Source organism: Anser brachyrhynchus (genome assembly GCF_964034855.1).
Source record: "Anser brachyrhynchus genome assembly, chromosome: 1".
NCBI classification, from domain to species: Eukaryota; Metazoa; Chordata; class Aves; order Anseriformes; family Anatidae; genus Anser; species Anser brachyrhynchus.
The window spans coordinates 72507212-72534607 of record NC_137694.1 but is presented as its reverse complement, the minus strand read 5'-3'; the positions used below and the strand labels follow the sequence as shown (position 1 = coordinate 72534607).

Here is a 27396-nt window from a genome sequence, read left to right as displayed (position 1 = left end):
TTTATTTCTGACTGATATGCTATGCCTGTATAATCTTTCACGCATAAAATCAGAGTGTTTCTATGTAAGTCAATGGGAAGATCTGATAAACATACAACATGACAATATGGTAGTGGATTTCCAGGTAGTTTATTTTAAATACCTGTTGTATACTTTTGTTTTTCTTGAGGTGTTTGTTTTGCTACGGACACTGACTTTTCTAAACTTGTCTGTCAAGGCTTTCTGACTCCACTGTTTTTTCTTTGACCCCTGGTGTAATAAAACGCCCAATATAAATCTAGTAATTTTATACTAGATTTTGGGGAACAGCAGTCACTGGAAATTGCATGAATAGATACAGAGGTTCCGGACACAGAAGTGGAGAGGTGAGAAAACGTATAGGAGTGCCAGTCTTTAACCCACTTGCAGTGGGAATGTCACCAGTCTTGATGCAAACACATGGTCTGGAAGTTTCTCCTTTTATGTCTGGCCACTTTGGAATCAGTTGTGAGCCATCTGTCTCATTGGTGAGCCTTGTGCATTCCAGTGTGACATGCATGCTACAAAGGCTTTTTCCTTTCAGTTTTTGGTGACAGTAATTTTCACTCTCTTTCTACTGGGGTAAGGAAAGACCAGAAACAGCAGGAGTGAGGAACAGTGGTGGCAAGTTTTCATGAACAGAAAATACAATAAAGCAAATGTAATGTTATTTTTATTGGATTCTTGATTTCATTTCTCTCTTCAGATCCTTATAAAACAATTTGAAATGCATGGGTTCCTGCTATGAAGAAGCCTGCAAACAGGAGAAGTTACTTCTCAAATATCCTGAGGAGGAGTGCAAAGAATCTTCCTTCTTCATCCTGCCTGGTTCTTGAGGATGCAGGGCTAGTAGGAGAGTGGAAGGGGCAGAGTGTACATGCAGGCTGGATATAATGAGACCCCCAGCTTGCTACATCTGGAATGAGACACTTCATGCATTAATTCATGTTGCTAGAGACTAGAAAGCTGCATGTGTTCTGGTGGATTCAAAAATAGCTCTTTTGCACGAAGTATCTGAGAACTGAAGGACACCCTCACTCCTGTCTCATATAGTTCATGTAGATAAGTCTTGTACTGTGCTGCTGCAGGACCTTGTTTTGGAGCCTGGCACTCCTGGGCCTCCTTGCAGAATCTGCTGGCACGGTGGGTAATGTAGTGCTCATTCCACCGGCATGTGCCCCCTGTGGGGTCTGTCTGTGGTGCTGAGCTCCCTGCTCCAAAGACTTTGACCAGCATATCCCCATGCCTGGCCTTACTCCTGGAGTAAGTTTCTTCTGGAGACTTTAGCAATGTTTAGCTTCATCAGAAGTGTTTCTCTGTGACGGTCAAGGGGAAAATATCTTAGTCTAAACCACTCCCTTCCATGTGTTCTTTCTCCCATCCTGGCTGAGTAACTGATGGCAACAACCGCATCCTGGTGAGCGGTATCACCACAGATGAGGAAGCCAAGACACAAAGCAGAAATCTGGGATAGTCCAACAGGCCAGAGCATTAGAGGCGAGAATGGGAAGGTGACAGTCCAGTGTGCTAATTGTCCATGTTGGCTCCTGTGTGTTACCAACACAGCATTAATGCAGCTGCTCCAGGAGATGCTTATGTTGATCTATCCCAAATTTAACAATATTGTTCTAAGATATTATAAACAAGTTAGTAACAGCTCAACAGCAAAAAGTAAGTGCTTATATAGCCTGGTGAAGCCTAGCTAGCAGCATACGTGATTTCTCGTAGGCAGTGTATTTCCCCTTTCCCCCTTCAAACAAGTGAACCATCCTGAAGTTGGCTGTTATATTCTCCAGCATCAGGCATTTTTTTTGATTTGTATACTGCAGCTTATTTTAAAATTCACGTTTATGATAGCTACAAAGATTACACTTTTTAATAATTGTTTTAAGACCCAAACAGTTTCATAAATCAACTCAACTTTTCAAAAGGAGATGTGAAAACAAAGTGTACTGAGGTGGTCGTTTTCACTTAAAATATTTTGCTAACTTTAAAAACAATGTCAAAACAGCTTGCTTAACTGTGCAGAAAGAAGCCTGGATTTGGAAGGAAGACCGCATGAATTTTGTATGTATTTTTGCCCAGGAAATAATACGCCATTGAGCCTTGGCAGCTGAAGGTGTCTCTATTTTGAAGGAGTGGAGGGAAGAAAAAAAAAAAAGTGGAATGATTTAGTGATTGAAGAGAGTTGCCACTTGGCGTGAGCTCCATCCCTGGGGATATGACCTTTTAAATCCTCTTTAGTTAATGTATTGGTGATCTTTACTTAGGCAGAGTAAACAGTGCTGTTGTGAACAAAGGGGAGGTCATGCTTCCTGCATTACACTCTGACCCCGGGGTCGCGGCCTTTGTTCCCCGCTCAATGGGAATTGCTCTCCGAGGGCCACCACAAAATCGAGAACTAATTTCGGCGCGTGCTGGCGGGGAATGGCAGCGTACCGGGCCGTGCCGCAGAGAGGCCGCGGCTCTCCCTCGCTGAGGCCTGCCACCCCGCCGCCAGAGACTCAGTCGCGCTGCTTGCGGCCTTCGCTCTTTTTCCTTCCCTTTTTCTTTTTTTTTTTTTTTTTTTTTTTTTTTTACCCTTTCGCTTCTTCCCCCCACCGGCCTTTTCCAAGGGAAGGTGTGTTAGGTGAGGGGAAAAATGCAAGATTTCTCTTTCTTTTAAGAGAAAAACTGCGTGGTAGTTGCAGCATTGAACTTAGGCCTCCAAGGTCAGAGCCGCATCTCAAAGTATTACCATTTTCAAACATTGTTACTCAGTTTGCAAGGAAATGTGATGCTGTGTCCTATCAGATTGTACTCATCACCTTTTGCATGACACTTTCTTTGTGTTGTGTGACATAAATACACGCACGGAGGTTTGTGAAACCAAGCTTAGTTAAGTGTAGGATACTAAGCCAAAGTGAACTAGGGATTCCTCACATTTATCATTAATTTTATGCAAAAAAATACTGTTCTTTGTTCTGTTTTGTTTTAGTTGTTGGCTTCAAAAGCAATTGGTGGCAGAACGTGATTCATCTCAATTTTAATTGCTGTGACCAGTGGACATACATAAAAGTAGTAGCTGAGATAAATTATCTGGAAAATTTGCACAGAAAACCATCACCTTTCACTGGAAGATATTTATTATTTTTCACCTCTGTATGCTTTTCTTCTTCAGCAGTAATATCTGTGAAATAAAAGGATAGATCATAAAAATAACCTGCACATATATCTTCAGATACACCTTCAGTTGAAGTACTTCTTTTCCACATTCCTTTCTTTTATCAAAAAAAAAAAAAAGCCCTTAATTGCTGATGACAGGCAAAAGCCCAGCAGGTTTAGCACTGAGCACGGAAGGGATGTGTGTGCATGGGGTGAAATTAAAATGTTGCCGTCACAAAAATAAGTAATACTACAGTAATAAGCTTTGATGCTCGAACAACTGTGGACACAACTCTATCCAAACATACCATCACAGTAAAAATGTGCATTATAGCACGTGTTACCTCTTAGACTCAGGCATTTCAGGGCTTACTGGCTTTTTCTCTTTTTATGTTGCTGTAAATCCCTGACAGGCTGCCGTGTTGGCATAACGCACTGCAGGGTGGGTTTACCTGATATTGCTGGCTTTGGGGATGTTGCTGCTGATACTAGCTGCTGTGGTGTCTGCAGTTGTGTTTCTCCTGACTCTTTTTAGGCTACTTGAGCAACAAGCAGGAAGGCGCACAATAGATGCTTCTTCGTCTGCCTCTTCTCTATAGTTTTGGACACATACCATGTTGGTGGAGCAGGAGGCTTTAGCCACGTTGAATGTCCACAGCACCACTGCCTTGCCCAGAGCATCCTGCTCCACTGGCTCTGCACAGGGCAGGGCTGAACAGAGAACCTGCGGTAGTGCTGCTGTGTTTGCTGCGCAGATCTACCTTCTCTACCATGCTCCTCTCTGGAGAAGAGAGCACACCGCTTTCTTTAAATGTTGCAGACTTCCAAGCCTTCTTTTTTTCTTTTTGCTCCTCCTTCAGATTATGTGCTGCAGTATGGATTTGCCCAATACAGAGTACTGTAACTCCCTCTTGTATGAGACATTTTTTTCTCTTTCTGTCATTCTTTCTCTCTCCTCGTTTTAATCATTTTCTTGGCATTCCAGTCATTTCAAGTAAAATGGTAACTTATTTCCCTTACTTTTCTTGAAGTTTTGTTATTTTAGCAAACACTTCCAATTGTCTGCTCTTATATTTATTCTGAAATACAGCAAAATAAGCTATGTAAACAAAAAAGTGGCCAAGCAACTCAAATATCATTCCCTTTTAATGAAAACTTACATTCAAAGCTGAGCCAAATGTGAACAGCACAGAGTTAGTATGTAAGTAGCAAGTGACGCTGAATATAGCAATACTGAAACCAACCCTTCTGTTCCCTTTATTCGTTACTTGAAATTCCCCGAGACTCACAGCTTTAGATTTTAATGGAAGCCAGAGGGGAAAGCTATGCTTACTGTACCCATTGTCCAATAAAAATAATATTGTCAGGTTAGCATGCATATATTCTTCACTTATGTTCATTAGTTAAAATTAATGTGTTTACTAATGAAAATACAAGGTCCACCTGCTTTCACCATGTGTTCTTCAGTAGTGGTGTTGCTTTTCTGTTATCTGCAGGATTTTAAAGACTAAAGAAAGTGTCAAGGCAATGTCAGTTGCATTTATTTTTTGTTATGGGGTTGTTTTTTGTGTGTTTGTTGTTGTTCATTTGTTTGTTTTGCCTTAAAGCACTGGTGGGATTGTGTTTTGTATGGAGTTGAAGATTTGTAGGAGAATTTTAATGTGGACAGCTGCTTAGAGTAAAATGAAAATAAAACATTTCACCAGTATTCAAATTTTAAAATACTTTTTTTTTTCCTCAAAAATATATTGGAACCCTAGAATAAATATCATATGTGCCTGCTTGAAAAGAAAGCAAATTTTTTTCTGAGTGCATTAAATATCTCAACATATGTATGATAATACACTAAGATGTGGTAGTAAAAGTGCTTCTTCCAAAAGCTTCTTAATGAGTGGAGCTTTTTGGAGTTTTTCTGCTTTGGATACACCTGAGTAAGAACTCTCAAGATATTTGTGGTAAAGTTATCTTTTCCCTCCTTCCCTCCTTCCCTACCTTATAAAGCTTAACAGTATCTTCATCTTTTCAAGACCTTTCTTATTTCCTAGACAAAAATGTTACTGAAATTAGAGATGTGAACTCCTACATTATTTTTTCTAAACTTACTTTATCAGAATTGTTTCCAAATGTGACCCCTGCAGTGAAAACGAAGTAAAAAATATTCATATTAAACAGTATCCTGTATTAAACAGTATTTAAGCAACTGTTGTACACCTGTCTGTTCTGCCTTTAATATTAAGCCATTTGTATTATCCATTGATTTTTTTATTATTTTTTGATCCTTTGGACAATGATTTGCTATATTTCTAAGGAAAGAAAAATGAAAAATTAAAAAATTGTCTGGTAGAACATGAGTTTGGTCAGGCTTCAGATGTATTGTAGAAATTCCTGAGTCTATTCTTTAATTTTTTTTTTATTTTTATTTTTTTTTACCTTTTTCTAAATACTGGACTACCAGATACATATTTAGGCCCATTGTAACTTAGTAAAATTAATTTGAAATAAATACTTATTTGCCCGTTTTGTCTTTAGGTAAAGTCTCTTCTTCTACCTCTTTCCTTTAAGTACTAGAATTAAAAATATATATGTTAAAGTATATTATGTTAAAGTTTCAAAATGCTGCATGTATAGATAGCTGCGTATCATACGGTTATGTATGTGGGGTTTAAAATTAATATTGGGGTGAACAGAAAATAAAAGAGACTTCAGTTGTACCTGTGAAAATAAAAATGCTTCTTCCCTGTGATACTGCTGTGTTACATTTTTCTGCAGTATGAGAATACCATCCTTACGCTTTCCACAGGCGTTATCCGCTTTGGACAGAAAAATGTATGACAGTCTCAAAATGGCGTTCCCTGCTAGGGAAAGGCAAAGACAAAAGCTAGAATAACACAATAGTTCCAGCACAAAATGGTCTTTTCCAATGGATTAAATTTCTTACCCTGATTAAGGTTTTGGCCACTTGTTGGCCAGTAAAAGGTGAACACTAATACAGTAAATCTGATATTCCTATAAAAATTTTCCTCTGTACGAATGGGATAGCCATTTGCTATTTGAGCATGTGTGTAAGTACAGTATTAAAGCAAAATTGTGTTTTGCAAATCCCCACAATGAATCTCAAGTATCTGTTTTGCTCTCCCCTCTGTGCTGAAAGCTCACAGCACTGCCAGCTGAGTGCTGGAACAAAATTCTGGTTTGTGTGTGCAGTGCATTAGTAGATGAAATACCTGATCTTTATGACAGTTTCCCTAATTGTTTCAGGTCTATTAAGGGAATGAGGTCTTAAATTCTGGTAGTTACAGAACAGTTAGTTGGTTGTACGTGTTCCCTGAATGTAGTGGGGTGAGCTGTTATGGTAATGTTGAAGGGATAAAATTAATGTGGATATAGTACCAACTTTTTTTGTATAGTTCTTATGCTACATTTTAGATATTTTGACATTCTCTAAATGCCTCATTTATTTGTGTAACTAGAAAAAACAATTAGTCCTAAACCATGTCTCCCACGATTTTCCTGTTAAAATTCAAATTTAAGCCTTTATTAGTAACCTTTAGGCTGCATTATTAAATTAGTGTGATTTATACTGAGCAATATCATATAAACAGAACAGTCTTACTCTAATAGTCTTTACTCTTACTGGCCCATTGTAACACGAGACTATACAAGCACATATACAAATACATACATATCTCATGAGTAGGTCTACTATGTTACACACAGCACACATACATGTGTGCACATACACACGGAAGAGAATGAAGTATGACATTTTTTTAAAACAGTTATTGGCTGGAGAGGGAATTGTTTCCTTTTCTTACAGCTAAATGATGGAAGCTATTTAGGCTTTGGATGACAACTTTGATTTTGGTATTTGGCTTTAAAAGTTTTTGAAAAGCAGACGTATTTCTAATGGAGTCAGGGAGAGTCTCACTGTCTTGTTGCCAGGAGACAAAAGGTGTCTGTCTATTTTTTTTCTTCCATGATTTTCTTATTAAGTTGCTTATTTGCACTAGAAAAAAACACTGTGCAGTTTTCTTGAATTTTTTTGGTGCACCAAGAAAAATTGATTGCATGATGTTTCTGTTAATAATGTGTTCTGGGAATATAAAATTAAGAGCTGACCTTTTAAGATCTCAATGCTTTTATCATCCACCTAAAATCTCCAGTAACACGTATTTATGCCCTGGCAAAAAATGGTTAAGGTTGTAACTTAAAATTTCCATGGATTAGTCACTGATATCCCCTGAGAATTTTCAGTGTTTTGGAAAGGAAGTGTTTTTAAACAACTCAAAAAATAGCTCACTAGGAAAGTCTGGAAGCAGTTTTTCGTAATTTTCTCCTTTAATTTTTTTTGGTGATGCCAGTGTTATCATTTGTATTGCACTTTATTAGCATAGATAGCATAGTAAAAACCCAAGTAAATATTTTGCTTATAAGAGTGTTTGTAGAAGCTTTGTCGGATTGCAATAAGCTTCATTAAAATAATGCATATTAAATTATGGCATACATTTAATCCCAATGGATGCTGATTAATCTTTTACAAAGTAAAATGAGAAATTACAAAGAAATATTTTTTGCCATAAATTCCTGGTTTGCTGGCAATACCAAAATGACACTCTCTTTTTAAAAATATTTTACATGATATCTAATGCCAAGGTAACAGAATGCAAAGGTCTCTTCTTTCCATACAAACATAAATGGTTCGATCGAGACGGTGATATTCCAAACTGCGGCCTTGCTGCTACATCTGCTTTTGAGCTCCACAGCCGAAAATGCACCACTGCAGCTGGTGTTAGTGGAGTTCACTTGAACTTCCACTGCTGCAAGTTTCATAATGCTGTGCATTGTTCACAGCGTGTATTTGGGAGTGGGGTGGTAGCCCATTCAAATCTTCTAAGAATCTTTATATGTATTCTGTCATTTTTGTCAAATGTGAAATGCCTGTGTATATATATCACAGAATGCTTAAATGTATCTCTGTATGGGAATACATATATCTAGACAAAGGAAATAGAGAATCGCATATGTGTGTGACATTTTGTTTACTAAAACTGAAAAATTGCAGAATACTGTTAAAGCTGAATATGTAAATTTAGACATCCTTTCAAAGTGTAAGAAGTTTGATAATGAATACAAGTGTGACAACTTTATTGCATGTATAACATGACAGAGGGGAAAAAAATGATTCCCAGGAAGACAGTTCATGGAACACAAGTTTTATAAAGTACTGAATCGAAGATGGTGTTTTTTTTTCACAACTGTAATCTATGCTTGCAATAAAGAATGTAAAGCCTGTATTATCTGCACAGATAAATACATTAATACTTTCAGTGGGACTATTACACCATCGATATTATATTTTACGGTAATAACAGTAATGTGTCAATATCGTTCATGTTATGAGATTTTTTTCTAAGAGGGATTTAAATTTACCAGTGCCAATATACTCTGCTACACTCTAAGACTCCAGTAATATTTTAGATAGCCAAGTGAGACAGATGAATCTAAGATGCACCTCACGTACCATATATTTTAGTTTTAAAGGGTTAAAGAGAAATACTTAATTTAACTGTAAAAATAAAGGTGCCTATATAAAATAGATATGATACTAATATTAAGCTCATAAAGTGATAATGTACCTGTGAATTCTCTGTCTATAACCATTCTGGATTAAGTATTTTTGTATGTACTAAATTGCAACTATGCTATGAATATGTTATCACAATGGACAACCCTTTTTATTTTCTTCCAACATATGCATATTTTTCACCCTTACTAATATTTCAATACAAAAAAGCACATGGCAATTTCCATCGTATGTTCCCTTTTTTGTTCCCACTGCAATTTACTTTGTTCAGCACTGAAGCACCCTATTGCAATTAAAAATCAGATACTCTTAACATATCAAAACTTGGTCGGTTGAGAGTTCTTGCCTAGTTGAAAAGCCTGTGAGTAATTTACAATATTGAAAGTATTTTAATCCCTTTTTTTTGTAGACCTAAGAAATTTTAAATTTTCATTACAGATGTCATTGTGTGCATTTGCTTACTTTTTGCAGCTTATCCTTCTCTAAAAAATAGCATATTATTTTTCAATAAGATATTTACCATTTTTCTTTTTCTTTCTTTCTTTCTTCTTCCTTTTTTTTTTTTTTTTTAATTCTCCCCTCCCCATCCCTCCACAGTAGCTGTTTCTGCAGGGCATCCAACTTTAAGCAGACCTGCCCATTTAAATAAACAGAGGGGTGGTGTGTTTTAAAATCCAATAGCTCATTTTAACTCCACGTTCCTAGTGAATTCAGGAGGAAAGTATTGACAGAACAGAATATTTGTAGTTGGGGAACTGGAGATGTCAGTCACTGCCGAAGGTGCAGTATTAGTGGATGGTAAGAGTCTTTTGACATTTCTAGGTTGCAAGCTTTGCATGTGAAATGTGGCATTTCCTAGGAGTGCTGTCTCTCTTCCCTCTGAGCATAGCTGGAGGTCCTGCAGATGAGGGAAGTCTCTGCTTTTTCTGTCGGAGTCACAAACCCTTGGTGGCCATTTTTGACTCCTGGGCTGGCTGATGCCTGCCGTGAGTGGTAGCTGGGACCGAGGGCCCCTGGGCACCCTCCGAGTGGCGCAGGGAGCCGGGGGCGTCGAGGCATTCACACCTGCAGGGGCTGCTGGCCGGCCCAGGTGAGCAGGGCCGGGGGGCCAGGAGTGCCGTGGGCTCCCAAAAAAGAGCAGGAGACAGCGATCTGCGGCGTGGAGCTGCACCGTCAGTGCTCGACATGAAGAATAGGCTGCAGTCTGTCAGAGCATGAATTGGTATGACCAGGGGAAACTGGATGTATTTTTAAAGCTTAGTTACATCGTCAATAAAACGAAATTGTGATGCTTTACAGCTGAGGAGCTTTCTTCTTATCTGACAGTAAAACTAGATGTGAGTGTACCGCTGCTTAGTTTCCAGCCTGCACCTCTTTCACAAATACATGCTGCAGTTACATTAGCCCCCGGGAACTTTGTAGCATATTTATGATAAATAAGTAGAAGCCAGCAAATAAAATCTTATCTTGGGCTTTGATTTGTTGCTTGTGATGTAAATTTTCATCAGTAAGCATGGTATATAAGCAAAATATTAATACCATCAGTTTCAGGCATACAGCTTTGTATAGTAAAAAATAAATAGTTGCAAGATAAACAAAATTGTGTTGGTAACACTCTTTAAAAAACTGCTAATGCCATGCACTGTTTAATGCCTCCTTTCCTTGAAAAAATAAAAATAAAAAAAATAAAAAAACTTGTCCTACTGCCAGATTTTCATTTGTGTTGATACCAGTTTAATGCCAAGTTTGCTGTAAAACATTACTGTTAAAATACAGTGTACTGAAAGAAATGTTTTTGCAAAATGCTTCATTATGTTTTTGTAGGGAAGGATGTTGGAAATACATCCTTCTTCAGCAATGCCTTTACAGTTTGGAATTGCTTACTTCAAAATTGTCTTTATTTGGTATTTGAATGTTTTTCCCCCTTAAATTTCCAGCACTGATCCACTGGAATTAATGTGAGTTAATTCAACAGTAGAATAGAACTTTCCCAACCTATACAATATGTAATTACTTCCTTTCTATGAAGTACAGGCATAATCCTGCAGAGCACCTTCGATCCCTTTAGAGAATATATAGGCAAGACTGCTTTTATTTTATTTATTTTATTTATTTCATCTGTGGAAAGTGTCTTTAAAAAGAAATGCTCTCCAAATGTTAAGTATAGCTATTCTTAGTGATAATGCTTATAACATATACTGGAATTATTTTAATGATATGACAAGTAAAAATTCAAAAATGTGAGTTTGCACTCCTATGGATAGCTTTATCCTAAAAGTCTAACATGTTTGATAGGATTATTTTTCTAAAAAAAATATATACCTGCTAATTTTTTATTAAACATTTCTGGAGGTTGTTAGATTGGAAAACATCCAATCTTGGAAATGATCTATATTATTTAGAAAGAAAAAGTCACAAATCTCTTCACAGATAGTTTGTTGCCTGTATTGCATAAAATGTAGACTATTTTTCTTGTTAAAATACAAGAAGACAAAATAGTGTATTAGCAGAAGTATCTATTAATGAGTTTCCAATAGACAGAACTTGTGATAGGAGGAAAGAAAAGGGTTATAAAATTATGTAATAGTATAAACAAACTTCAGAGCAAAACTATCACCATATTACCGTTTATGTAATTTCAATTTATTCATGGATAATTAATGTTGAAATAATTCCTCCACTTTGTTTTTTGGAATTCCATTTCTCTTAAGTGAAGCTTGCAAGTTAGAATTCACTTAATTGCTTTTCTGAGTCCTTATTTTTTAGTACGGTAGAAACCTAAAATTAGATGACTTGCAATCTTATTTTACAGCTATGGTGACACATATAATGCATTTGTGTATCTTGTGTAAAGAAGGATAACTTACAGTGAATGAGTCTGAACCACAACTGTGTAAAGGAGTTACCTTTAACCCTCCAAATGTAGTAGAATTATCTCAGTTACGAGACAGGCAGAAGCAGAGATGAAACTCAGGTGCCTTCACATTTTTACAAAGTGAGAAAGAAGGAGATAGGTACGGAAGGTAAAAGAATAGGGGGATCTGTATTTTTATATATATAAAAACAGAATAATAAATAATGTTCCGGAAATAATGTCTGAGAGAAAGGGTGAAGAGTCATTCAGAAATCCTATTAGATGCAAGTAAAACACTGCCAGCTAAGTTATTTATATACTTGAGTCTAATCCTTCCTTAAAAAATAGGTCTGTCTTCTATATTACATCGGCATCAAAAGTTGTTGAATGCACTATGCCATGTAATCTCTTCTCTTCTGTGCAGGGTTAACATTCTCATCTGTGCATGTCTGTTAAAATAAATAATATCACGAATGTCATGTCATTATTTTTAAACAAAAATGATAAGAGTTTTAGCTGGACACTATGGTTATCTGTTGCTAAGTTTGTTATCCAGAAGTTCTGCTTGCTTTTACTTTTTAACCACCCAGAATGTATGAATACATATCCTCCACAGCCTGTACACAACAGATACCTCAGTTATTAGAAGAAGAATTCAGAATTACTAGGTGTGACATAAAACTTTGTGGGAAAGTTGCTGTGTAAATATCTTGTCAGCTACATCCTGATAATCTCGAGTCTGTTTTTACTGTAATTCTCAAAAAATAAATATTAAAAACATTTTGTGGTTTCACACTATTAAAAAAAAGGGGGGGAGGGAGAGAGAAAAGATGGTAAGGGTAAACCATAAAACATATACTTGGCTTACAAAAGAAATGTTTATTCTCCTCAGAATGCCAGTGGTTGTGCATTTTCTTGAGATTTGAGGCTGGATAAAAATGTGCAACAGAGGTTCCCTAAATATGTCACTGCAATAGTCATTCAAGATGTGGCACAGCCAGCCAGTTCGGAGAAATCCACATGTGCCACACTATACTTTCTACACTTAGCTAATATTGTGTGTTTTAATAGAATGTATTCACAGTTACTGTGTCATGTCTGAAAACAATGAAAAGGGTTTTAATATACTTTATGATGTATAGGTGGGAAGTGTGTCCCGTCAAATGCAGGATACACTGTTCTTAGTAATTCTTGCTTTTGCCAGTCCTATCAGTTAGGCAGAGTGCATGCAGCTCTTGGGATGGCTGCTTTACAAGCTATTGTAAATAGCATTGAGGCTTTGTCACTGTCCTTACCACAGCTGATCATTTAAATACTTTATTTTTAGAAGACAGTGAGTTTATGTAAGAGGGAAATACATCGTAGAAAAAACCTGTGAAGACCTCTGCTCCATTTTGCAGGATCGTGCATTTCTAAGCAGAAGGTTGGAGAGCAGCCTCTCTGGATGGGATCTGAGAGTTGCGAGAAATAGAAACTCCATTTTTTATCATCTCTTGATCAATATTTAGAGGAATAAAAGATCAATATATTTTTCTTTTTCTTCCTCGGAGTATTTTACAAAGTCTTAGAAACGCATGGTATTGACTTTTCCAGTTAGTTGAAACTGCCTGGCTGTTTTAAAAGAACATCAGGGAAGCAATGATAGCATAAGCAAAATAAATATTAAATCATGGGGACAATTATGACTTTCCTTAAGTAACCATGCAATCCCTTTTTTCTTATGGTAACATATTTTCCACAAAGAAGACTCTTCAAGGTTGAATCCTGTACAGTCTCTCTCTCTCTCTCTCTCTCTCTCTCTCTCTCTCTTTTTTTTTTCTTCACACAGGGCAAATCAAATGCTGAAGAACATTTTTTGTTAGGAAAGCACATAAAAATTTTTGAATATACCAATAACAGAAAAAGTATATATATTTTTACTGCAACACAGAGATCTCATTGGTTGAGTGAAATGGCGAGATGTGACGCAAAAGGACACTTGGACGGGTAGAAATGCTGATGTATGCCAAAGCAGGCGTACCAAGAAATGCTGTTGCTATGAGAGAAACAGAGGGAGAGAGAGAGAGAGAGATCGTGAGAGAGCAAGTTGTGGAGGCCTTATTTTCTCCTTTTTGGCTCATAGCATAGAGACTGCAACATCTCCAGTTTCTAGCAGGAAGGGTTTAGAAGCCTTGGGTGGGTATTTTCATTGGACTTAGCATTTAGAGGAGGGGAGGGAGGAGAGAGAGAGGCAGGCCACCTTAGAGAACGAAAGCAGTTGGAAAGTAGGAGACTGTATATGCTAACCCAATGATCTGTGCTATGATAGATACACAAATTAGTACAACAGATGAAGCAGCTTAGCTCATTATCCACCTGATGGTATTAAGACTTGCAACTTAAAATTACAGAATTAAAATGCATAGACATACACAGACACAGATACATGTACAGTTATAATGACCCCACCTTTTCAGCTTGAATTATCCATTTGAGATAGCGACGTCTCTTGTGTAACATTCTTAAAGGGCTGCCATGAGTTCACCTTATGAGTCCATTAGCCAGAAAAGGGGGAAAATAATTTGCAGGATTTTTTTTTCTCTCTCTTCTTCGGCAAGGGGGAAAAAAGTTTGTGCTATGAACTTAGCCTAGCAGCTTCTGGAACCGGAGCCAAAAGGGGCAGGAAGTTGTTTTACAATAGCGTTACAGTGATCTGCCACAAATGGAAAAAGCCAAATGTTAGACTCTGCAAAGAGAAAAAATATTCTTCTCCCCCTCGTTCCCTTCTTTTGCCCCTTCAGAGAAAGAAAAAAAAAAAGGCAGAAAAAGGAAGGTTTCGCTAGAAGTTCATTGCCTTGTTTAATTATTTTTTGTAAGTAATGGAAAGATTATCTTACTTGCATATTCCATGGCAAGCATGAGGGAAAGAAGTATCAAAGGGACGTTTAAAAAAATGCACTTGGTAACTAGCAACGGGACTTTTGGCACAATTCCTTGAGTTTGCTTGAGGTTATGGAGGGGGGATGGGAAGAAGAAAAGCAAGTCTACGCAGTATGTTTTCTTTAAAAAAAGGGGAGGGCAAATGGAGGAAAAACTATATAAAACTTTATTATTATTATTATTATTTTAAAAAAGGGAAATGTGCGTTGCTCCTCTGAAGCTGAATCCTCAGGCATTTGTGGCCCATCTTTGCAGTCCGATATGTTTTTTTGTGAGTATGTGTAAGCGCTCTCAATCAAACAGCAATCATGGCAGCTGTTTTTCTTCCAGCACAGCAGTTGAGCTGTCTCGCCCAAATGCTTATCAGCTTTTGACTCTGTGCCAAGATAGTTATAAGGGCCAAGCAGCCGGAGCTTGGCTGTGCAGCTGGTTTAGAAGTAAGGGCATGAGAAAACAAAATCACCGAGCTTTTCTGTCACATACAGCATTTACTTTTTTTTTTTTTCACCTCTCTTTCTCTCCTCCTCCTCTGAATCTCCATTTGCAGCTCGGTGCGTTTTTCGTGCCGCAATTTGGCGGTCCTCACGTAGTGCCTTACCATACCTAGGTGGGGCAAATCAGAGGAACCCGGCGCTCCCCTCTCTAAATCCCGGAAGATATTTTCGTAGGGCCTTCCCTTCTATCCCAACCCCCAATTAAAAGCTTCATTAACCGGGCTGCATCGCCATGGATCCCTGCGCGGTGCCGCTTCGTTTCTTCCCGGGGCCCGGGCCCACCCCGCGGCCCGGCTCCGGGCCTGGACCCGGGCCGCGGGCGCTGAGGCCGAGCCTGCTCACGCAGGGCCGTGCCTCTCTTTCATCATCAGCTCTGGCCCTCTGCGTTTCGCTAGCTCACGTCCTCCTCTTCCTCTCGCCGAGCCAGATTGCTCCAGTCGCTCGCAAGGGGGAGGCTGGACTCTGAAAAAAGGCTACTGCTGCTGCTGCTCGCATTCCTGCTGCAAGGGCCTCCCCTTCAGACGGCCTTTGCCAGAGCAGAACTTTTAAAAATGCTGCAAATAGGAGCTTTTTTTTTTTTTCTTCTTCTTCTTTCCCTCCCTCCCTCTCCCTGCTTTATTTAACCCTCCGCTTTCACTGTGTAAGAGCTGGGCTAATTTTCCATCTCTTTTGGGCTTTGCTTGGCTGTACTGTACGTCGCAATGTGGAGGTTAAAGCTCCAAGTATTTTCCCCTCCGCTGATCCTTTTCTCTCTCTCCCTCTCCTCTCCGTCTCTTTTTCCTTGTTAAAGAAATTGATTTCTTTGACTGAGCGATGAATCGGGCTTTGCTAGTTTGTATGCTGTGAGAACGAAGCCTTTTACTTGTGGTTCCCCCCCCCCCCCCTCCCCGAGCATCAGTGCACTGCGCTGCCTACAGAACAAGCCGCTAGTTCTCTGGCTTTCTCTTTCTCTTTGGTACGAATATATTTTTAGTGGCTTTAGGTATCTCCGCCACATGAAATAGGGCGGCTGATGTCCCTCCAAGCCCCTTGCAATCTGAAATGGAAACGTGGGGAGTGCTGCTGTGGAGACAGGGGGTACAAAGGCTGCCTACTCCCTGCGAGCCTCTCCCTGCTGAGGAGGGAAGAGGGGATGTGCAGTAAAATGCCGTCTCTGGGACAGGTGCCAGCTCCTAGACAAAAGAAGTAAAATAGGCGGTAAAGAGGGAGGGGGGGAAATTAATAGCCAAGAAAAATAGGAGTCGCAGATCTCTGAGAGGCAGCCCTGGCGAGAGTAGTGGTGCCTAGCTGGCCTTTTTTTTCGGAATATTTCCGTAGCCGTGCGTTGAAAGGGGAGAGTTGCGGCATACTTTTATTCTCGTTTTCTCTGCAGACGTTTGAAAGCGTGAAGGCAGGGTGGAGGGTGCGCTTTTTTTTTTTTTTCCTCCTTCCTCTCTGCTGAATTATTCATAGTGTCAGCGGTGAAGCCAGGACTATTAGCATGCATCAGACATGCTGTTTGTCTGTTTGCTAACATTCTTCATTCAAGACTTGTTAACTACCAGACAAGCTTAACACGCTTCTCTCTTTCCCCTCCCTCCCCTCCTCTCTCCCTCCCCTTCTCCCTCCTCTCTCCCTTCCCTTCCCCTCCATGCCACCCCTCGCAGCCTCCCATTGTTGTCGCAGGGAGCTGGCAGCAGGGGCACTTGTGGCAGGGGCAGCGTGCGGAGGAGCCGCCGAGGTAAGGACCGCCTGCCCTTCCTCGCAGGCCTGCGTGTGCCCGGGGGGAGCCGCCGGCTCGCCGCCTGCCCTCCTGCCTGCCTGCCTCCCCTTCCCTGCGAGGTGAAGCCGGAGCCGGCCCTGGGCTGCCCCCTGCCCGAGCCTCGCGGGGCGGCAGCAGCAAGTTTGGGAAAGTCAGCGTGCACCGCGCTGCCCCTCGCCTCCAGCCGTCTGCCGGAGGGACGCGGGGCTCGACGCCCCCGGGGCTCCCTGCCCCCGGTGGGTTTGGGATTTATTTATTTTTTTATTTTCGGTGGGGGTTATTCGCCCTCCCTGCCAAGCCGGCCCCTCCCTTCGCTCGGCTGTCGAAAGCCGGCGAAGCTTCGTTTTCTGCGCAGACAAAGGTCGATCACAGCTTTTATTTCTGAATGCAAATGTTCTAGGACTTGTGCCAGTCGCGCCTTCATTGATTGCAATGTAGCTTCGTGCTTCAATGGCAATTCTCCCCCCCCACCTCTTTTTTTTTTTTTTTAATAGAAGGAAGCTCAAGGAAAGATACAAACAAAGTTGGGCGGTGCAAGTTTTTTTTACATCTATTTTATATTTCAGCGTGCTTGCAGCGTTGTTAAAGAGCAGTTACAGTTACTGCAGAACAGTTACAGCGCAGCTGGTAACACGGCCGTGGGTTTTTTTGCTACTCGTACGCCTGTGCATCAGTGTACACGCTCGCCCTTCTTGACTAATATTCCTGAGGTAACTATGTGATGATCTTCAGTAACTGTAGCTCATTGCAATTGCCTTTCCTGACTGTCTTAGCAACGTGAATTTGGACGTGAAGATTTCCAGGGTTCGTATTTAAATTCGTGTAGTACCTGGAATTGTTCAGGATGAGTTTATAATTTAAATTTATAATTTAAAGTACTATTTTGGATATCCTTTAAAGGTCCGTAAGTGTATTTTCTCCTATATCTCCTGTGTGTGTGCACGGGCACATGCTCACGCTCACTCCCACTCTCTTTCTCTTGCTCTTTGGGTGTTAACGAAGGAATTTATTTAAGTATATTGCTTCAATATATGAGTAATGCCATTTATAGAGCAAAGTAGCATACGGTTATATATGTTCTGAGTTAGGTACAATCTGGCAGAGCATTGCACGTTTAAGATTTATAACTACTCTGAAATTGGCAGACCTGTAATACTTAACTCTGTATGCTTTATTTAGACAAGTGCATGTGCAAATTAAAGTAGCTAGAAAAAAATATATTTTAAAGACCCTCTATGAGAAATCTAGTCCTTTCATATGTATTTGTAAAACAGAATGCTTTCCTCTACACTGAAAAATCTGGACACTTACGTAAAATATTTGAATCTTTTCCTTTAATTTTATTTATATCCACGAAGTTAAGTAAATAAGAAAACAAATCTAGATGCCCCCCCCCCCCCCCAATAACTAGAAAATACCTAGTGGCCTGTGCAGAAATTCAGGCCACTGACAGTATTGTATCAAAACTGTCTCTGTATTGGCATTGCATTTGAGCTGTTTTATGGCAACATAAACCAAAAAACAACTCATAACTTTAAGCAGTAAAGTAGTATGTATTGGCTGATCAAGCTCCAAGTAAGTAGAGAATGTTTTGGTGAACTGTGCAGATTAAGAAAGAAATTTAGGAACGTATGGCTTGGTGATAGCTGAGCTAAAATTAATTTCTTCAAAGTACCTTTTAGAGGCCTGTAGTAGCTCCACAGGACAATGCAAATTGAGTATTAGTCAAGGTTTTTAATTTGTAGTACTTGTTATAAAATCAGAAACTCCTAAACACTCTTCACTGAGAAATTTCAGAGTACTCAATGATATTGCCCCTAATGATGCTGTATATCTAAGGAGGATTTTTTTCTTAGGTTGTAACACTTGCTGGGGTTGTTTTGTTGCTGAGTGGTAGCACTTCAAGGGATATAAAATAGCTTCTGATGTATTAGTTCATTATTTTGTGGTGGCTTGCCAGAAATGGTTACTGTGAAAGTAAAAGAAGCAGAACTGACTTATTACTGGGTTGTTTCACTTTGAGGATTTCTTTAAGCATGCTGAATATGGACGTAGCAGTGCATAAAGAACATGTGTATGTTAATTAAAGAAGAGGGATTAAAATCTGTTCATTAGTTTAATTAGGGGAATTCTGTTTTTTGAATTTAAAATTATTTTAGTATAGAACGTGAAATGTATCTGCTGATAGAAATGTTCAGCCCCTCAGATGAATGACTTCAGGAATTATGCATGTGAGCTAAAGTATTTGCATTTTGAAAGTGTTTTGTGTTGAACTGCCAAGTGTTTTGTTTTGTTTTTGTTTTGTTTTTTTTTAAGAAAAAAAAAGTTTGGTGATTGGAATGAAAAATTAAAACCATAGGAAATAGTTCCCAAATTTGAAGAATTTTTTAGGTGATTTTATAGGTGATTTATAGCATATTTTCAGTTAATAATATAGTGAAAGATGGTGAAAATAATTTAAGATGTACTGTTACAGGAGGAAGCTGGTTTTGCTCCAAACTCAGTCTCCCCCCCCCCCCCCCCTTCCTCCAGATGGATTTTTAGCCTCCAAAAGGGTGTTTAAGGTGTTGTGGTAAATGAGCGTTATATTCTTAAGCTCTCTTGACTAAAAGGATGGCTATTCCCAGATGATACTAACGCAGGCGAAGCAGGGAACACAGGAGAGAGGTGCGTATCTTCTAGGCCTGTGAGTAAGACAAAGTGCTCTACAGAGAGCACAGTTACGTGAAAGGGAGGGAACAGCTTGCAATAGACTGAGCACAGCCCACAAGGTTTTACACAAGTTGATAGATTACGATGTGTTGGTTACTTCCAGAGATACTAAATTGGATGTGGGGCATCCTTATTCAGGCTAAAATTTCTGAAATGAATTGGAATTTTGCCTGGGTGAAGACTGCAAGGTTTGGATCAGGTTAAGGGAGATTGTATTGTGCGCAGATGGGAGGGAGAAAGGAGGAGGTGGAGTGAAGGAAGGGAATGGAGCAGGAGTTCCCGCTTTCAAATGTAGGTGCAGTCCTGAGTTGTTGTCTTCATTGAATATAGAAGGTAACATAAGGCTGGATCATATTTTGTACAGATGCGTTGGTACGGCACTGCCTTCTCCTGGTGTGTGCCAAGTATTCCTAAATATTTCATAGCAGCAAAAGAGAAATAAAAGAAGTGAAAGAAATGCCTTGTTTCATCCAGATTTCTTTTGATATATATATATTTTTTTGTGTGTGTGTAATTCACATCCACAAAGTGTTTCAGCAGCTCCCTTGCAGACAGCCTGGCTTCACTGCATTTGGCCCTGGTTCCACGAGAGGCATATTCCTGTGGTGTAACAAACCTCGGCAGGGTCCTCCACCCTGTGCAGCAGTGCTCAGGGTCTCCTGTGCACACAGGTGCTCCTGGCACAGGCAGGCCTGTGATCGTGACACCTTCCCTCAAGAAAATGGAAATGCTCTCTAATTAGGCATTTTTCCTGCTAACTGCATCAGTCGCTCTCAGCTTGAAACAGGTGCAGGTAATCAGCACTCTCTCCTTCTCCCCCTGCAATGGTTGTTATTGTGGGGGTTTAATATATATAACAAAGCAATACTGTGATACAGTTTTAATTTTGGTTTGTAGAGCCTGTACCAGGCTGAAAACAAAATAAATTTAGAAATATGATTGCATGTCTTTGTCAAAATAAGACACATTGTAGAACATGTTTCATCATAGCTATGTGTTCGTATAGTGTGCATAGTCACACAATGCATTTGATTTTTACAAAGACAGGTATTCGTTTATTCAGTATGTGTGCAGCTAGCTAGACTTAGGGTTGCAGCCAGAAGACAAAAAGTTGAAATCACTGTAGCCAGCACAATAGATGTTCATGAGGAAAGTGATCCCAGTACATGTAAAATGGCGGGGTAGATTTTTTTTCAAGTGCACACGTACTTTTGCAAGTCCTAAGTTTATACTACTGTAAACCGTACCGACTGTGTAAATCTGTACTTGTTTATGCATTTAACCCTGTGCCTGGGTGAATTTGGTTGAGCTTGATGGATTTGGGATCAATCCCTCTCTACTTGGATATTCACTAACATAGTATGTGTGTTTTGGGGGGATCCCTAGTAAATCTGGCCTGTAACTTACCACTAGCGAGCGAACCAGTTTCTTATTTTCCGAAGAATGCTGCAGAAATATGTCCACAGCTATCACTGCATTCATATGGAATATTTTAAATCTCCTAGTGATCCCAGTACTATCAGGTTTTCATGAAAATTTGCTGTGTGATCTCTAAAATTGAACATAGTTCTGTTTATGATGCCTCAATTCCTAGGTGTATGTGCAGGAATAAAACACCCAGAATTGGGCCCTTTGCAGCCTGGATTTTAAAAATACATACCGTCAAATGTAAGCTCTCATCATTCTAAGTTGCCCTTTGTAAGAACAGTCTTCTTTTTTTCATGGAAGATTAGTGTTAGCAGTTGTTCAGTGGTTGCATGCTCTTCCCTCTTGCATGCGTTTGAAATTTGCTATGCCGTACCTCTGGAAACAAAGGGTCTGATCCAAAGGCCTCTGAAGGCGATGGGGTTTTTTCCATCAACTTCAAATGGGATTTGGATTAAGCCTATATACATAATAGTTAGCAATAATGATCTGACTGCTGCAGTGGTTTTCTGGGTCTTTCATAAAACTTTTCAAAACTCTTATAAAAATTGTCCAGGAACAATACTCAGAGATACATGTCAAAGCACGGATGATTTTTTTTAATTAAAAAAAAAAGGGGGGGGGGACGGGGGCGGCAGGCAGGGAGAGGCTCCAAAGAGCTGCTTCTCACTGATGCACCAAATGAGAGTTGTATGAATGAAAGAAGAATTAATATTGACTTCATGTTAGGTGTGTAGTTATATTACCTTTTGCAAGGTAATTACCTTATTTAAGTTAAGGCAGTGTTTTTAAAGGGGTGTGTAGGTTTAAGGTGGCAATGTACTAATTTATTTTTATATCTGTAAGTTTAAATATACCTCTACTGTCATGTCCTCTTACCTGCCAAGGAAAATGTTTAGCTCCTGTCCAGTTTCTCTGGAGTTCTAAAGTGATTTGCCCTTCTCAAACTTGTTAAAGTAAAAATAGAAAAATAAATTGCTTCAGATGCTCATTAAAGATTTTGCAAAGGGGAAGGAAGAGGAGCTAAGAAAAAATGAATTTGTTACTATAATAACCAATATACCTTTTTAAATATTAATTAAATCATATTCTATAGTCCTTGACTGATTGTGTCTGAATTGCTCACTGATATTTTGCTGATGTATCCTCAGCATGTTGCCCATGTATTCAGATACCTGCATGCAGATAAGTTTACAGTGACATTCAGTCAGCTTCTGAAATTCTTTTGTCAATGTAAGTGGACATTTCCAAAAGGAGAATGCATCTTCAATTTTAATAATAAGAGCTCACGTGCTTTTATAAACACAGACAAATATTTTTAGAATGCAAAACTGGGAAAAAAAAATGAATTATTTAAGAGCGGCCTTGTTTTCTTTATTTTTCTTTATTTTATTTCTCCTTGTCTTAGGTAATTTCTGAAATGGAAAGGACACAGTTTATCTAGAGACTAGAAAACCAGAAGCAGCACCATCAAGTCTGTATATTAATGTCGGCTGAGGGTGTGTGTGTGTGACGTGGAGTAGCTTAGAGAAAGATATGGTAGTGTTTTTGTGATTTACAGTCATGATAAAGGCCAAGATACTTCACACCTAAGTTAAATTCATCAAAGAGAAATGTCTTTTTTTTTTTTTTTTTGTATAGGAGGTACACTTATAACTCGTATCAAATATATCGGTATTATTTTTTCTAAAATATTGTTCACGGTAACTAGTATTACTGAATTGCAATAGGCAAGGTGATAGAAGGGACTTTGGCTGGAAGATAAAAACATAGAAGTATTCATTTATGTTTTCATCTGTAAGATGTGATAAAGTCACAAATATTTACAGTGTATGGGCAGTTACTTTTTTCAGTTCAGGAAAAGCACAAAGCTTCGGCATACATATTTAAACGCATTCTCAGTCTTTTCAGAATTGGTCTTGATTGTTGTTGGAATTCAGTATGCAGAAGGGTAGGAAAGCTATTTGATTATATTCAAAAGATTTTGTTCTGTTTTGTTCTGCTCACTGTATTTATTTTGCTACTCATACACAAACAACTGTAGTGTATTTACTTTTACATTTCTATATCCAAAAAGCATTATTTTGAAAAAAAAATGTACTCTTTGATAAGTCATTCTGTTTTTTTAATATTTATTTTTGTATCTGGTGGCAGGGTTTTTGTTGGTGTGTTGTTGTTTTGTTTTTTTTTAAGAAAGAAAACAGTTATCATGATTATTTTTGTTACCTTCGGCAGATGAGATTTATTGTCTTATTTGTCTATAGGAAACAAAATAGCCTGTTCAGTTTTGAGTCAGTGGAAAGTCTCCCACAGATATCAGAGTTTTGGATTTTACTCTTACACCAAAGTAACACTAATTTAAAAACCTGATACAGGAAGCCTGAACTTGAATGACTCTTAAAGTACATTTAAAGAATGCTAAATTCTGCATGACCTTGTAGACTTATGCAGTTAGCTTTTTTCCTTCTTTCTTTGTCTAGTTTAAACTGAGGAGTGTCAAAGTCTTGCTTTCCTATTTTAAGAGACACAAAATTGGTATTGTCCCTCCTCCAATGTGCATTTATAAATTTCAGGATGCATGGGAAGGAATTAATCATGTTATCTCAAAATGGATGGAAACTCTGTAAGAAACCCAAGGGGCATGCACATAGAAATTCTGCTGCAAGGGTTCATCTTGGGTTTTGTTTTTATTTTTAATGCAGTGTGAAATATGGTGTTTCTCTGCTTGGATGTAGGAAAAAAACATTTACATCTTAAAATCTACTTTTATTAGTAACCTTTTCTTAAATAGTTTTCCAATTCAGTCTGTTATGAAGATATCAGTTTTTTAATGGAAGGTTATACATTTCTCATTCTATAATTATTATAGAAGGTGGAATTAACACAATCGCATGGAAATTTTGTTTCTTAACTGGAGATTTACATTGATGGATTGAAGGTTTAAGGTGCAGATTTACATTTAAATTACATATTACATGACATTTACATTTTAAATGATACTAAAACAATTATTTCTACTGTCTCCTTGGTGCCTTCTGAATGTATTTGTAAAATTATTTCATTTAAAATATAACCTGCTCTACAATATATGTCTGTTTAACCTATGAGACTGGTGTGTTTTTGTGTGGATGCTCTCTTACTTGGTGTAAATAAAACTGAAGTTGAACATACAATATTCAGGTGTACACATTTAAGATGTTATTTAGTAGTTATCTAGAGTGGTGATTACTTTCTTCTCTATAACACAAAGTGCTCTCAGGGGGTCTATTTAACAGGATAAAAACAGTAGCCTTCAAGTGCTTGTGTTTCTTGCCCCAAAGTGCTTACAGGATTCAAAACTTAGTGCAGCTGAAGGCAACCAGATAAGGAATAGCACTTGACTGCAGATACAGCCAAAAGAGAACGCGGTGGTCTAGGGTTTTTTCCTGAGTACAGAAAAAGGCCTGATGTGGGGAAGAAAAGCAAATTGAAAGGTGGTTGTACCTGTTAGTAAGAGCAAACCAATTGAGTGACCACAGAAGGCGGCTGAGCTACTTTGTCTCATCAAAGGATTTTTTTAAAAAAAATCAGCTTTAACTTCATGAAGATATTTTCAGGCATATAGAAGATAATGTATGTACAGGCATGTATTCGCTGGTGAATATTTCATCAGTCTGTGCCATTGCAGCCCACACCTCACAATCAATTTTAGCAAGTTAGAAGGGACTTGGTGTGCACATAATTCTCTTCCCCAAATAGATTTATTTATACTGTTGGTTGGATATGGCTGCCTTTCACCTATATAAGGTTCTGGGTTGGACACAGAAGAGCTACAATTCCATTATTGTCAAAATAATTGCTATAATCCTTTTAGTTGTTGAAACCTGCTAAGCTGAATATATTAAAGGGCACATACCTCTGTGGTGGTGCACCAAAATTCACATGGAGAAGGAGGTGAGGTAGTGAGTATCAAATTCCTGAATTTTATAACTTTGGTTGTCATCTCTCTTCCTCCTGAGATGCCATCTAACCCAAAATACAGACTAATTAAGGGTTCAGGAAGAAGCACTAGCGAGCGTTCCTGAAGATCAGTGAAAATGTGTGAAAATTCAGGCCTAACGGTGCAGATAGCAGAGGAACAAATAGGAAGTCTCACAATTCAATTAGCATTGAGAGATCAAGCTAGAAAATTACTTTGGCAGTGCACTTGCAGAGTTTGTTTCAGCTCTGTATGCGTATTTTTGAAAAATGTTCATAATGAAGTTTTATCCAGGTGATCAATGTCTACATCTTACGTTGCTTTTTAGTGGCTATTACTTCTAATAGCAGTTTAAAAAAAGTAAAGCCATTCTTTGCAGTTTGAATTTCAACTTTTTGCAGATGATTAGTTCAAGGCCAACATAGTATTGAAGTCCCACTCAAGACAACTTCAGATAGTTCACAGTACATAACATAAAGAACAAATAAAGCTGTGCAATATTTCTGGAGAAGCCACTGGGAGAAAGCACAAAGAACAATTTTTGTTGTGCCATTGATTTCAATGGGGTTAACTTTATGTTTATGATCAACAGAAGCTGCAGTGCCCAGAGATTCTCTATTTACTCTTCTATATGTAGTATTGCTTATTTTGTAAAATATGTTTCTTAAATATGTTGTGGTCTAGAAACTAGGCTGCAATGAAATATTAATACATGTGAGTTGTAGTGCCCGTGTCTGGAAGAATGGGTGAGAATGGGTAAGAAGTTGGGAGATGCTTTTACACTGTCTTGGGTCCAACAGTGAGAGCCTCTTCAAGCTTCCTCTGGCTGAGCACCTCCACTTGTAAGTTGAAGATAACTCTGACGTTGAGCACAAGATTTCTTCTTGAGAAATGGCTGAAGTCTGAATATACCAAGTATGACATAAGCATGGAGAATACCAGATTGAGAAGGGCTGAGTTGTGCCCTGTTTTTGAAAGGGCGGTGCTTACAGAATTTGAGGGGTTAAATACTGCTTTGCACGAGGCTGCATCTCTAGTCTTGGTCTGCGCTGCAGCTGCTGTTTGAGTCCTCCACTCCTTTGAATGGAGACTTCAGGAGGAGACTCCTCTGCCTCCCAAAATTCAGTAGTCTTCTTTACCAAAGTGGAAGGTTATGTGCTGCACTTACTTGTCACGGCATTTTTCTCATCACCACTGTCTTGTACGTTAGTTGCTCTGTTTTATGCATTTGTAAGTAGTAGGAGAGGTTGTAACGTGCACAGAAATCTGCATAGAAATACCCCAAATCCAAGCCTCAGTCTGATCAGAACAGCTCACAGGAAGATGCTGTGAAATGGCCTGGCTTTTCCAGTTTAGGGTTCTGCTGTACAAGTAATTAAAATCTCGTACATCTTAAGATTGTATGGAGAAATTAATTAGGTCATTTTGTTGTTGTTGTTGGTTTTGTTTAAGTCAAAACAAAACAGAAAAATAACCTTACAGACTGCTAAAAAAAAAAAAATCATGGAAGTGAAAACTTACGAATTATAACATTTTATGTGCTCCCTACAGAACAGCAAACTGGGAGGAAACTTTTAAAAATAATAACATATATTTTAAATCTTCTATTTGCTGACTGTTCTTCTCTAATAATTCCGTTATTTTTATCCTACTGGTTGCCTCAATGTAGTTTAGGATTTATTTTTTACTGCAACTTCTGCTCTGTTGGTACTGTGGGTGTTTAGTTTACAGAAGATGTAAATGTCCCTAGCTTCTGCTGTATTGGCATTGTGTAGCAAATGACTCTCAGCTCAAGTGAGCAGGCTTTCTCAATCACTCTGTCTAAATTTTCATTCTCATCAAGGCACTGCTACACCTGGGAGTGCCCTGGACACACACGATGCACAGTGTTGGGAACCAGATGGCAACTGGACGGAGTGCAGGGAGCCGCGCTGGTTCTGCCACGTGGACAGCTTCAAGCCAGCTAAAGCTGTGCTGCTTCAGTCGCTGCAGAAGGCCAACTCTGTTTTAATCAGTACTGTAAAAATAGATCTTTTCCTCTACGTTTCTAATAAGTGTGTCTGAGACAATCACATCCTGCAGATGTATATGCATAGGACCTACTTCTGCACCCACTGGTAGTCTGGTGGAGATCTTCAGCAGAATTATCATCACATTTCCCAGACTGTAGAGCTTGTTTGTCCTCTCCCTCTCCTACCACTGCTTCCCCTCTTCTTCCATCTGCAGCTGGTAAGGAGGGTATAAAAAAGTCTCCTGTATTTTGACTTCTGGCTCCAAAGCACTTATAGCCAGAGTTTTCTGAAATGTTCCCTAGTAATCCTCTGCAAGCGCTCCGGTTTGTTTGTGCTGTTCACATGAAATTTTTAAACTTTTTTTTCCATCACCCTTTCTTTCTTTCTTTCTTTCTTTCTTTCTTTCTTTCTTTCTTTCTTTCTTTCTTTCTTTCTTTCTTTCTTTCTTTCTTTCTTTCTTTCTTTCTTTCTTTCTTTCTTTCTTTCTTCTTTCTTTCTTTCTTTCTTTCTTTCTTTCTTTCTTTCTTTCTTTCTT

At 38.7% G+C, this 27396-nt stretch overlaps 1 long non-coding RNA gene across 1 annotated transcript in view; it reads left to right on the top strand.

Moving 5' to 3' along the window:
- Positions 1–27396, top strand: part of LOC308188036 — a 119108-nt gene that overhangs the window by 8512 nt on the left and 83200 nt on the right. The window contains exons 4-6 of the long non-coding RNA XR_013945109.1: positions 725–16415; positions 16660–16733; positions 17321–17464. This is a non-coding gene — a long non-coding RNA (uncharacterized lncRNA). The remainder of the gene's footprint in view (positions 1–724; positions 16416–16659; positions 16734–17320; positions 17465–27396) is intronic.